Here is a 13,710-nt window from a genome sequence, read left to right as displayed (position 1 = left end):
GTGACTCTTACACTCAGAAAATTTTTCCAAATAACACAGTGAATTCCCTGTTCATTCTAAGTTAAGCTTTCCTGAAGCTTTTTGACAAGTATTTAAAACTGTAAACATTTACAAATATTTATGACTAATTTAGTGTGTATTGGCCTTCTAAGTTACTGAAACTTTTCAGAGCCGAAGGTAATGAGATGTTTCAGTGTGGAATAATACTTTCTCTGTTCTGCCCGAAAATGGAAAGTTTTCGAAATTGAGATATGCCACCCATTGGGCTCGTGAAACACTAATACACAAGATACTGCAGTTGCAGAATGATTCGTCAATGCTTTCCACGAGCATTTAGGGGGTCCTATTTGCAGTATCTGCAAAATCAGTAGTAAGGAAAGGGAGTATCTACGATTTTTCTCAGTTTTGTATTTTTGCAGATACTGCTGTCTTCCATTTTAGGGCAGTATTGTCCTTAGTTTTCTGATATACAATTTGCAATGATTTTTGAGAGAAATGAAATGGAAGTAACCTTTCTCTTAATATGAAGTAGGGAAACCAGGTAAGAATTTGCCTAGGGAAGATCATATTACCAAAAAAGATATTTACAGAAGTCTATGTTCCTTACTGACAAACTTATAATTTTTGATAGTCCATTGTCAGACTTCTAACTATTTCGTTCTCTCTCTCTCTCTCTCTCTCTCTCTCTCTCTCTCTCTCTCTCTCTCTCTCCCCTCGACCCATATAGCATGAATCGGTCACCATTTTCCCATCATTATTGTCAGGAGATCACAGAATTGTGACCGTTCTTCTCATCTACCTCAATGTGTGGAATTTAAATCCCTTTCTCTTGGTTTCCTCTCGTCCTCTGATGATTGACGGGCGTAGGGTAGAGTATGGTGTTATGTGTGTGGGGACAGAGGAGTGACCACTGTTGTAAGGTCTCTTTTTGTACGGTAGAAGATCTTTCTTTTGGGGGGCTGTGTATGTATGTATGTGTATATATATATATGTATATATAAAAAACATACACATATGTACACGTATAGATATTTTTTTCTGTTTATATGCATACGTAAAATGTGTGTGTATGTGTATGTATGTTTTGCAAATCTTTGGTGACAAGCAAACTTCAACTGATCGTGGATGATGTATTGTAGAATATTTTTAGAATTCCCACTGGCGTTCGTATTGCTTTAATTCTTGCTCTCATGCGTACTCTTCAGAAAAGCACATTTTCATATATGACGATTCAGGCTTAAATTGCATCTCAATAGTGATCGAATCAACAATGGAGACCTCACAATCATTAATAGTTTGTTTATGAAAAATAATAACGAAGCCATTTGTTCTTACGATGGTCTTCAAAGGACCTTCGCTTCAAAATGATTCGATGTCTTCTTTGCAAAGTTTGTGAGAGAGAGATAGATAGAGAGAGAGAGAGAAAGAGAGAGAGAGAGAGAGAGAGAACTTATTTCAAGGGTAGAATTAGAGCACTTTTATGATATGCTGTTTCTGAACTTTTATGGGAATGAAAATTTGCTTGATAAATACGGACAAACCAGAAAATTTTATATATATATATATATATATATATATATATATATATATATATATATATATATATATATATATATATATCTTAACAGGAAAAAGTGAGGGGAAAAAGTGAGAGGGAAGGAAGAGAGAGAGAGAGAGAGAGAGAGAGAGAGAGAGAGAGTGAGTAGAGGGGTGTTAGGGAAGAGACAGACAAACGGAGACAGAGAGTTTGTCTGTTGTCATTTAAAGTTTCCCGGCCAGCGCCGGATTGTTCAACTAGTATATACTGTAAATATTTATTTCAGAGGAATGTCCTATATAGTCACCATACGGCGTAGTCACGGCAAGTCGAGTGGGCATCTTAGATGATGCCCCTGGGCCTCATATATCAACAAGAGGCACTTCTGTCACCAAGAGGAACCTAAATGAATAGGGGGTTTGTATATGAAAGGGGAGGTTGAAGAATACATTGCCATATCTGGAATGAGCGATACTTCAAAAGAGTATTTTTTTATGCCAGAATTAAAGGCTATCATTTTTTCACATGATTCGTTAAAAAAAGAACATCTTTATACTAGAGAGCGGCCGAGAAATCGGAAACTTTCATAAGTAACGAATAAAATCTACTTTTGGTAAAATGCAAACGTGAAAGCATTTTTGGGAGGAATGGAACCGAAGAAAGAATCTGATTGCAGTTGGAGAAAGTAATGAAATTTGCGATAAGAGAAATGGATACAAGGTTTCTATGCACGAATGGGAAGGACTGACTTTTTCGTATGAGAGAGAGAGAGAGAGAGAGAGAGAGAGAGAGAGAGAGAGAGAGAGAGAGAGAGAGAGAGAGAGAGAGAGAGAGCGATTGATTGGTATTTCAACCTGGAGTCCATAGAAAGTGGATATCGTCGTAGAAAATAAATGTTTCAAAAGTCAGCGTACGCCACATGATATAAAAAGAAAAAAGTTCCTTGAAACATTCAAAGGAACCTTTAACACACTACCATTAGTATCATAGCATGTAAGTTATTCGTGACGATTAAATTAAGAGAGAGAGAGAGAGAGAGAGAGAGAGAGGGTAACTATACGGTGTCTATGTCTTCTGATGTGGGCAGATGCAAAGAGTAAGTTTTCATTATTTTGATGACAGCAAGAAAATAACAATTCAGGAGTAAGAGACTGTCTAAACCTGGTAGGTTATTATATATATATATATATATATATATATATATATATATATATATATATATATATATATATATATATATATATATATATATATATATATATAAAATCATGAAGCTACAAATGTTCCAAATGTTTAATATCAAATTCACGCTATTTCGGGAATATCCCCGATGGGGAATTATCACCGAAAGAGAATTTATTTATAAGTGATAAATGGATCGGTACTGCCGGGTCTCGACCCCTCGACACAATTACCTTCCAACAACCCCAGTCGACGGTCTACCCACTAAGTCATCGAGAGAGGTATAAGTTAATGCCGAATCTGCTGTACTTGTTTACCCGTCGAGAGCGGGGAAATTATACTTAGCTTTGGCATTAACCCACCTCCACCATGACAGCTCATTGGTACGTTTGGAACATGCAGCTCTTATTATGAAATTTTAATCACACCGTGATTTATATACAATCCTGAAGCTGCAAATGTTGTTTAATATCAAATTCACGCTACTTCGGGAATATTCCCCCTATGGGGAATTATCACCGAAGGGCTTAGTGGGTAAACCGTCGACTGGAGTTGTTGGACGGTAACTGCATCGAGGGATCGAGACCCGGCAGTACCGATCCATTTATCACTTATTAATTTCCCTTCGGTGATAATTCCCCATCTCCAGTAGACACTGGTGGCTTTTTCTCCAACAGAAACTGGTGGCTTTTTTTCTCAGTAGACACTGGTGGCTTTTTTCTCCAGTAGACACTGGTGGCTTTTTTCTCCAGTAGATACTGGTGGCTTTTTTCTCCAGTAGACACTGGTGGCTTTTTTCTCCAGTAGACACTAGTGGCTTTTTTCTCCAGTAGACACTGGTGGCTTTTTCTCCAGCAGATACTGGTGGCTTTCTTCTCCAGTAGACACTGGTGGCTCTTTTCTCCAGTAAACACTGGTGTCCGGCATGTCGGAGTGAACTACGAACACAGCAAATATATGCCAAGGGCTCTAGCACACAACCACGTGATTGAGATACTCGTACTGTGATCCTCAGAGACCTTAACCTGATGAAAGTCATCGATATTAAATAAATATGTGCATTATAATTGTAAACATTAAACTTACATATATACGTATAACACTCGGTCGTTTTACACATGACTGAATCAGAATCATTAAACTGAAAAAATAATATATTTCCTTCACTTTTACGAAGAGATGCCGAGAATCATTTCTGTTATGAATAACATACGAGGTAGTGTTGAGAAAAAAAAAAATTCAGTTTTCTTTTAGGAATAAGATTTTCTGTGTGGATGAAATTAATAGCGTGATTTAATATCCAAGTTGGATTATACTCACTTCGGTGCGTTTCTCTAGAAAATACCGAATATTTAGGATGTGTTTATATTTTATTTCTTAATTGTTTTTGCTCCACAACCAGATTAAGTAACATAAGCGAAAGGATTTATCCCATCCCTAATTGTGCTATTATATTTTTTATTGCTTGTGTTAATATTTAAATTCATTTTGTAATGCAATACGTTAGCTTTGAGTCCAAATATATGTGTGTGTGTGTATATATATATATATATATATATATATATATAATATATATATATATATATATATATATATATATACACACACATGTATGTATATATACGTATATATATCATATTCATATATATATATGTGTCTATGTATTCATGTATGGATATATGTATGTATGTTTGTACTTATATTTATGCACAAAATTTCAAGCCACTGAAGAAAGGAATACAACACTGATCTGGGAAGGTACTTCGTACTCACTGACACTGGCGTGTTCAAGTTTTTATGACATATATACGCGTACATTCAAGTTTTTTCATCTCTTCTCTCCATCGCTGGATGCACAGTTCATGATCAGTATGTGTTAGATATCGTAATATTTGAACGCACACACATACGCACACACATATATATGTATATATATACATACATACATGTATATATACAAACATTTATATATATACATGTATAACTGAATCACGAAAATATGGAACGTGATGAATACATAAATAAAGACAAAATCACGGAGGAAAGAGAAACAATTATGTGCTGCAAGGCCTTTCGACTGATCGTCCTTTACTTGAAGCGAAGGACAATTAGTCGGGAAGGCCTCAACACTCCATTGTTTCTCTTTCCTCATAGATTTTGTCTTTATATATATATATATATATATATATATATATATATATATATATATATATATATATATATATATATATATATGTATGTATATATATACACATACATTCCTAAATATACATACATATATATTTATGTGTATGTAATGCGTCTGCTAATTCAATTCAGTCTTTTGGGTGTGTGACCATTTACATTTATTAAATTCCCATCGCGCAAAATTTAAAATCGAATCACCAAACCCTTTTCTTCCTATCAAAGTCTTCAGCAGAAATTACTCAGGAAATCCTGAGCAATTTTACACCGTTTGGTGGAGATACGAATCACTTTTAATCGGTTCTCCTCCTCCTCCTCCTCCTCCTCCTCCTCCTCCTCCTCCTCCTCCTCCTCATATTGGCCTTCTTACCTTTCCTTTTCTCCGTCTTTCCTTTTCTTTTCCCCCCGTCTCATTTTTCTCTCTCACCGGAGTGGGAGAAATCACTCGCTCGTTTCTCTCCCCGAGATAAAGTTATTACGAACGAATTTTATTTTCCGATCTAGGGAGAACCTGATCTGGTAACTGGAGTCAGCCACGTCTTCGATGACCACTTTCCCCCAGAGCCAGAGTGGGTGAGATTGGAGGGTGTTTGGTTTTGGGGTTGTGTTGGTCATTTCGTTATTTTGGGGGATGGACGGTGAGTGGACTTTGGAAATTTGGTCCTAAATTTTAGTTTTTTTTTTTTATTTGAGGAAATTTGGTCCTCAGTTTTTTCTCTTTTTTAGAAATTTTGAGGAGGATATTTGTTCCTAAATTTTTCCCCTCTTTTTTTAGAAATTTTGAGGAAATTTGGTCATAAGATTTTCATCTTTTTTTATATATTTTGAGGAAATTTGGTCCTCAGTTTTTTCTCTTTTTTAGAAATTTTGAGGAGGTTGGTCCTAAATTTTTCCTCTTTATTAGAAAATTTTAGGAAATTTGTCCTAAATTTTTCCTCTTTTTTTTTTTTAGAAATTTTGAGGAAATTCGGTACTAAATTTTACCCTCTTTTTATTTTGAGGAAATTTGGACCTAAGATTTTCCTTTTTTTAGAGATTTTAATGAAATTTGGTCCTAAATTTTTCCTCTTTTTCAGAAATTTTGAGAATATTTGATACTAAATTTGTCCTCTTTTTTTTCTTAGAAATTTGGATAAGGAAATTTGGTCTTAAAATTTTCCCCTTTTTTTTAGAAATTTTGAGGAAATTTGGCCCTAAACTTTTCCTCTTTTTTATAGAAATTTTGAGGACATTTGGTCCTCAGTTTTTCCCATTTTTTAAAAAATTACTATTTTATTAAAATTTCTAAATTAGAATTTTAGTCTCTCTCTCTCTCTCTCTCTCTCTCTCTCTCTCTCTCTCTCTCTCTCTCTCTCTCTCTCTCTCTCCCGTTATACGGCCTAGTAATTCACGGCATAACTACTAATGCATAAAAATTTACTGACCCAGTTAAAAGATTTTAGTATAATTACAGATATTTCGAACCAAGTCAAAGATTTTTGTATCAATTTTCCTTGGTTCTTCATAACTTCTAAGACTGGTAAATATACTTGAGAACTCAGAAGAACTCGTAAATATACACCATGTAAATGACAGATTTGTATGCAAGCACAGATCCCAAAGGATTTGCTGAAAACCGGATTGGCAACACTGCTTGACGCCACCCCGTTTAAGGGGAAAACATGAAGTCCAATCGAAGATTTATGCTGATTGCACAAAGTCGGAAGATGGAGTTGTCTGTGCTGTTGTTTGGGGATAGCTGTAAAAGTCAAAAGTACCATATTCCAACCAAAAATGACAGGTACAGTCCATGTTTTGGGTCCAGCCTTTGTTCAGAACGCAAGGATTTCGTGGCGTCGTGTTTGTAGACAGATATAAAAGGCAAAAAGTACCATATTCTAACCAAAAAATGACAGGTACAGTCCAAGTTTTAGATCTAGCATGTTGTTCAAAATACAAGGATTTTGTGATATTCATACAGTACTCTAGGGTGCAGTACAATCTATACACAATAGTAATTGTGTACTCCGTGTGTGCAATGTTCGGAAGTAGCTTTTCAGCATGTTTGGTCGGAAAAAATATTTTCAAATTTAGTATGCTGTTTAAAACTCAAAGATTTCGAAATATTGCCGTACTTTGGTTGCGCTATAGAATCCATAATAAATATAACAATAATTCAGTTAAACCACCTGTGTGCAGTGGTCGGAATTAGCTCTTCCGCATTTTTTTTTTGTCGGAAAAATTCCTTAATGTTTCTGCTGGGTCCCACCAGCTCATGCGCTTTCAGAGAAATGAGAAGGTTGAAAGGATATGCACAAAATGCTGGTCACGATGGCATATACCAAATAAGTCCAGTCCCCCACCTGGACTTAATTTAACCCATATGGTCACATACTTGAAGGAGATGGTTAGAAAGTTCTTTCCCCTCCCTAAAACGGCAGAAAGGAATATGAAATCATTAAAGCACAAGAAGAAGAATTAGCGATTGGCCGTCCTCCTTCCACAGACAGACAGCGAGAGTGGAATGTTTGCCAACCGGTTGAGAATTGACCACACCCGACGAACTCATCAAGTGTATTTTAGAAGGTGTACCAGCGTGTGTCCCTGGTGTGTGCTTTGTGATGCAGCTGTTGTTATCAGCTGGGCGGCGTGATTTCGGGAATTGTTCTGATTATGATAATGATCGGAGGTGAAGATTCCTTCTCGATACAAATGCCTTGTCTGAAAATTTGGGGCGTGAAGCCAGATATATTTATATCTCAAAGGACACGTTAGATTTTTAGAGATACAATTATTCCTTTTTTTTTATTATTTTCGTAAGGTTAATATTCGTGTCTTACTAGTTTATTTTCATTAACTTTTGAAACATGAACACAAGTGTAATGGATGACATACGAAGTAACATTTGAAGCTAAGCGAAAAGAAGGAGTTTAAAGCGTTAATCTGTTTATGTAATTTTATCTCGCCATTACGTCATCTTTAGAGCTGAATGCCTACCGGAGCCCAGAGAGAGAGAGACTCTCTCTCTCTCTCTCTCTCTCTCTCTCTCTCTCTCTCTCTCTCTGTATATATATATATATATATATATATATATATATATATATATATTTATATATATACAGAGAGAGAAAGAGAGAGAGAGAGAGAGAGAGAGAGAGAGAGAGAGACTCTCTCTCTCTCTCTCTCTCTCTCTCTCTCTCTCTCTCTGTATATATATATATATATATATATATATATATATATATATATATATATATATATATATATATGTGTGTGTGTGTGTGTGTATATATGATGTATATAGTATATATATGTGTGTATATGTATAATAATAATAATAATAATAATAATAATATAATAATAATAATTGAGAGAGAGAGAGAGAGAGAGATAGGTATACTTGACATTCTGTCATTCATCCACTTGTGACTTTAATATACTCACACATATTATCACCCGTTTATCACCCATTATCGAATTTACTTTACACAGGGAATGACCCACACCCTAGGGGGTTATTATAAGCGGTAAGTGCATCTGCCCGGGCCAGGATTTGAACCTATATTTTCTCGGTTTAATAAGAAGGGACATTGGACTTATCCACTAGGCTATTAAGAGAGGCAATAGTCAATTTAACTCTGTTGTACATAATCGTATTGAATTTGAATTTTTACTGAGTCGAAATCGTATGCAGTATCCTTGTGGATGTATTGAACTGAATTGAATTGAATATAGAATTTAGGTCAAAGGCCAGCGTTGGGACCTATGGGGTCATTCAGCGCTGAGACGGAAATTGATTGTTAAAGGTTTGAAAGGTGTAACAGGAGGAAAACCTCAAAGCAGTTGCACTATGAATCAGTTGTCAGGAGAAGGTGGAAAGAAAGATGGAAGAAAGAGAATATGAGAGGAGGTACAGTAAAAGGAATAAAAGGGGTTGCAGCTGGGGCCGAAGGCACGCTGCAAAGAACCTTAAGCAGTGCCTACAGTGCACCGCACGAGGTGCACTGACGGCTTGTGGATGTACATTATTCCCAAGGTAAAGAGATATTGACAGTAAATGATATTTGCGGCGTGAACCTTTTCCCCGTATAGTGGGTAGTGCCGTCAGTGAACCACATGCGGTGCACTGTAGGCAATTACTTGAGGCACTTTGTAGCTTCCCCTCGGCCCCTAGCTGCCACCCCTTTCATTCCTTTAACTGTACCTCCGTTCGTATTCTCTTTCTTCCATCTTACGGTCATCAATCCTCTCCTGGCGATTGATTCATAGTGCAACTGCGAGGTTTACCTCCTGTTACACCTTTCAAACCCTTTTACTGTCAATATCCGTTTAAACACTGAATGACCTCATAGATCCCAGGGCTGCCTGGCCTTTGGCCAGAATTCTATATTCTATTTTATTCTGTTCATAAAATTTGTGAATCTAAACATTCAGATAAGTGACAAAACTCCATAATCAGCCAAGTCTTATAAATTTAGCAATCAGCTCTCGCGGTTGAGATGGGTTGATATCTGTGCTGAGTACAGAACCTGGAATCGACTCGAATATGCACAGTGGAGTCGAAGTCGACTTGTATCTCTCTTGATAGCCGAATTGTTCAGTGGACTACCTATCCCCCTTATCTGAACCGAAAGACGTAGTTTTCAGAATCGTGACCTGGGCAGGTGCACTTATCAGTTATAATTTCTCTCAGACGCCAGGTATCTGACAGCGAAGTGAATTCAGTATCAGGTAATATTTGTGGCGTAATATGTATATATATATATATATATATATATATATATATATATATATATATATATATATATATATATATATATATATATATATATCCATTCCATATATTATTATTATTATTATAATTGTTCAGAAGATGAAACCTGTTCATACGGAACAAGCCCAAAGGGGCCATTGACTTGAAATTCAAGCTTCCAAAGAATATGGTGTTCATTCGAAAAAAAAGTAACAAAAAGGTAATGGAAAATACAGAAAGGTGGGAGATCAGTTATTAAAAAAACAGATAAATTAAAAATTAATAAATAAATAGATAAAGATATGAGTTTTCCTTATGATACAAATTGATTCTTGATGACCAAAGAATCCGCAGCCATTTTGTGATAACTGCTTCCTCCGTATATATATATATATATATATATATATATATATATATATATATATATATATATATATATATATATGGCACCTATCGGCCAGTATCCCAGTTTTAAGAGCCATCAATACATATATTCTAAGCGCCAAGGTGAGGAAGGTATTTAACCTCGATCCAGGGTTTTCAGAGAGAATATTCTGAATAAATCTAGTGTTATAGGGTATAGGGTCTCTTGAGAAAGCAAGTATTGTCCTAATTGTGTGGTTTATTGCAAATGTTTAGTAGTTTTTGTATAAAGATAATGGGATGAAATGGCATGGAAGTATTCATGATGTAGAGTGGGTATATAAGTGGCTTATAAAATATTTGATAAGAATTTTAATCTATTTTCGCATTATTAAAAGCAAAGTAAACTTTTTTTAGCGTCGATAATCATTGTTTATATGAAGTGTATGTATGCGTATATAATATATATATATATATATATATATATATATATATATTATATATATATATATATATATATATATATATATATATATATATATATATATATATATAGAATAAATAAATCAGGTCACCACAGTTTCAATTCCAGTTAATTCCTACGCTCGGTTCATATATGGCCCCTAACTCCAACCCCTTTCGGTCCCTTTATTGCACCTCCTTTCATATTATCTTTCTTCCATCTTACTTTCCTTAACCCTCTCCTAACAATTGATTCATAGTGCAACTGCTTTGAGGTTTTCCTCCTGTTACACCTTTCAAACCTTTCACTGGCAATTTCCATTTCAGCGCTGAATGACCTCATAGGTCCCAGTTCAATTCAATTCAGATCTATGCACACGCAAAGTACCATTCTACTCTATAGCAGTGTATCGTGATTAGGAAATGGATCCTTGGATTCAACGGTTGAAAATAAATGATAACTAAACTGGTATATGTCGTCTGGAGCTATAGTTGATCTCGATTTACCATTGTCATGAAAGGTTTCCAGAACTGAATTACCACGACGACCTTGTTCATTGACTGAACAAACGCAGTGTCATCGAAATGAATAAAGACAGATTTCGCTTTTAGATTAAAAAATAAATGAACTCTGTTAAGCAGTTTGAAAAGTGCAGTGCTAAGAGATGCCAGCGCACTAGTTCTCGATCATAGAAATTATGTCGATTATCTTATTGCAGAACCGATTCTCTCGGTGAGTTTGGTAAGAGAGTCACAGAGAGGTAAGGAGAACAATGATTCCAAAACCTAGATTTGTCTCCCCCCCCTTTTTTTTTTTTTTTTTTTTGCTTGCATGCATGCTTGCTTGAGATTGTTGCTCCGTAATATAACCGGTTTCTAGACCCATTACGTCTTATTCCTATCCTAGAGACAGTCGCTACCTTGACCGATCCGAGTCGTTCCTACGACCAGCAGACGCAAAAAAAAAAAAGTGGAATAATGTTTCTGTATTTGGTCTCTCTCTCTTTCTCTCTTTCTCTCTCTCTCTCTCTCTCTTCTGCCCATATGAACCTAACAGCTGAGACTGTTACGCGAGATCACTTACGATACGAGTGAACGGTTGGTAAATAAATATGCCTCCCAAAAACCCTTTTAGCGCGGGAGAATCACCTTTCACTTCGTGCCCTGATATTATGTCAGTGAGTATGGGACTTAGCGAACCTTGCTGTACTGATTATATGAGGTGGGATGGAAAGCACGCGAGTGTGCGGTGGACTCTTAGTACAAAGCGGATTATTCTTATCTCTCTCTCTCTCTCTCTCTCTCTCTCTCTCTCTCTCTCTCTGCCTTATCGTTCACTATCGGGACATTACATGTGTGTATAACTATGTATATAAACATATGTGCAAATTGATGTTTTTGCGTTTTTAATCGTTTACCTATTAAGTTGCGCACGTACCTTGAGCAGTGATCTTCGATGGAGCCGTTGCAGTGGAAATATTGCAGTAGTAGTAGTAGTAGTAGTATATATGTGAAGTTTCTTACTAAATTGGTCTTGTTATGTAGCCCAACTATTTTTTATAGCTCTCATATCCGTGTCAAAAGGAATCTGACGAAGAATAAAGACTTAAAAGGACAAGAAACGATTAATTTAATATAACATATACATTATATATATATATATATATATATATATATATATATATATATATATATATATATATATATATATATATATATATATATATATATATACTGTATGTATATAATGTACTGCTTAATAACTTCTCTGTAATTCTTTGTCATTCGACCGGCATATGTACGGCAGAGTCGGTATCAACTTCTCAGCTTCTCTTGACAGCCGAGTGGTCAACGTCACTGTCTGTCGTTGTTTCCTAGCCAGGCAAGCAACGATTCGAATCCCGCCGGGGACGAAGCGCGTATCAGTTATCATTCTCCTTAGGTGTGTTGTTACCAAGGCATAGTGACTGGATGTTAAAACTGTGTTTGTTGCTTAATATTTGCGGACATAAGAAAGCAACGTGTGTGTACGACAAATTATATATATATATATATATATATATATATATATATATATATATATAGATAGATAGATAGATAGATAGATAGGTAAATATATATATATATATATATATATATATATATATATATATATATATATATATATATATATATATATATATATATATATATATATATATAATATATATATATATACATACACACACACAAGTGGCATGACCACATCAGGTCATGAATAAGCATTGTGGGTTCCTTAGCTATCTCAGTACCCAAAGTGACTGCAGATTTGGCGGTTAATTGCACAGTCCAGCAAAATCACTTTTACGAGAAGCATCTTCAGCTATCGCCAAGAATTTAGATGTGAAAGTCCCGATTCCAATACCAAGCCATTTTGTTGCATTTAAGGTTGATTGGCATTTGGGTTACCAGTGCTTGGGTCATATTGGGTCATATCCCTAATTTTGATATATCCGCCAATCCTGAGATTTGGTCTTGTTCACGAAGACGTGTTTTGATAGATATAGACTATGCTTGCTGTGACGCCAGTTTAAAGATATCAGTTAATCAGTCTGTCAGTTCACTGGCACACCTATATGCACGGGAGGTACATAGTGACCCTATTTTGTTACATATTGACTATATTTTGTTACGTATTCACCATATTTTGTTACATATTGACCACTGACCATATTTTGTTATATACTGACTGTTTTTTTTTGTACATATTACCCCTATTTTCTTACATGTTGACCCTATTTTCTTGTTATTGACCCTATTTTCTTTCATATTGACCCTATTTTGTCACATGTTGGCCCTATTTTGCTACATATTAACCATATCTTGTTTCATCGTGATCATATTTTGTTACATATTGACCCTATTTTGTTACATATTGACCATATTTTGTTACATATTGACCATATTTTGTTAAATGTTGACCCTTTTTTTTTACATGTTGACCCTATATTGTCAGATACTGACCATATTTTGTCACATACTGACCCTATTTTGTTACATATTGACCATATTTTGTTACATATTGACCCTATTTTGTTACATGTTCACCAAATTTTGTTACATGTTGACTCTAGTTTTTTTACCTGTTGACCCTATTTTGTTACTTATTGACCATATTTTGTCACATGTTGGCCCTATTTTGTTACATATTGACCATATTTTGTTTCATATTGATCATATTTTGTTACATATTGACCCTGTTTTGTTACGT

This window comes from Macrobrachium rosenbergii, chromosome 5 (genome assembly GCF_040412425.1).
Source record: "Macrobrachium rosenbergii isolate ZJJX-2024 chromosome 5, ASM4041242v1, whole genome shotgun sequence".
Classification (NCBI taxonomy): Eukaryota; Metazoa; Arthropoda; class Malacostraca; order Decapoda; family Palaemonidae; genus Macrobrachium; species Macrobrachium rosenbergii.
This window is presented reverse-complemented; position numbering follows the sequence as displayed.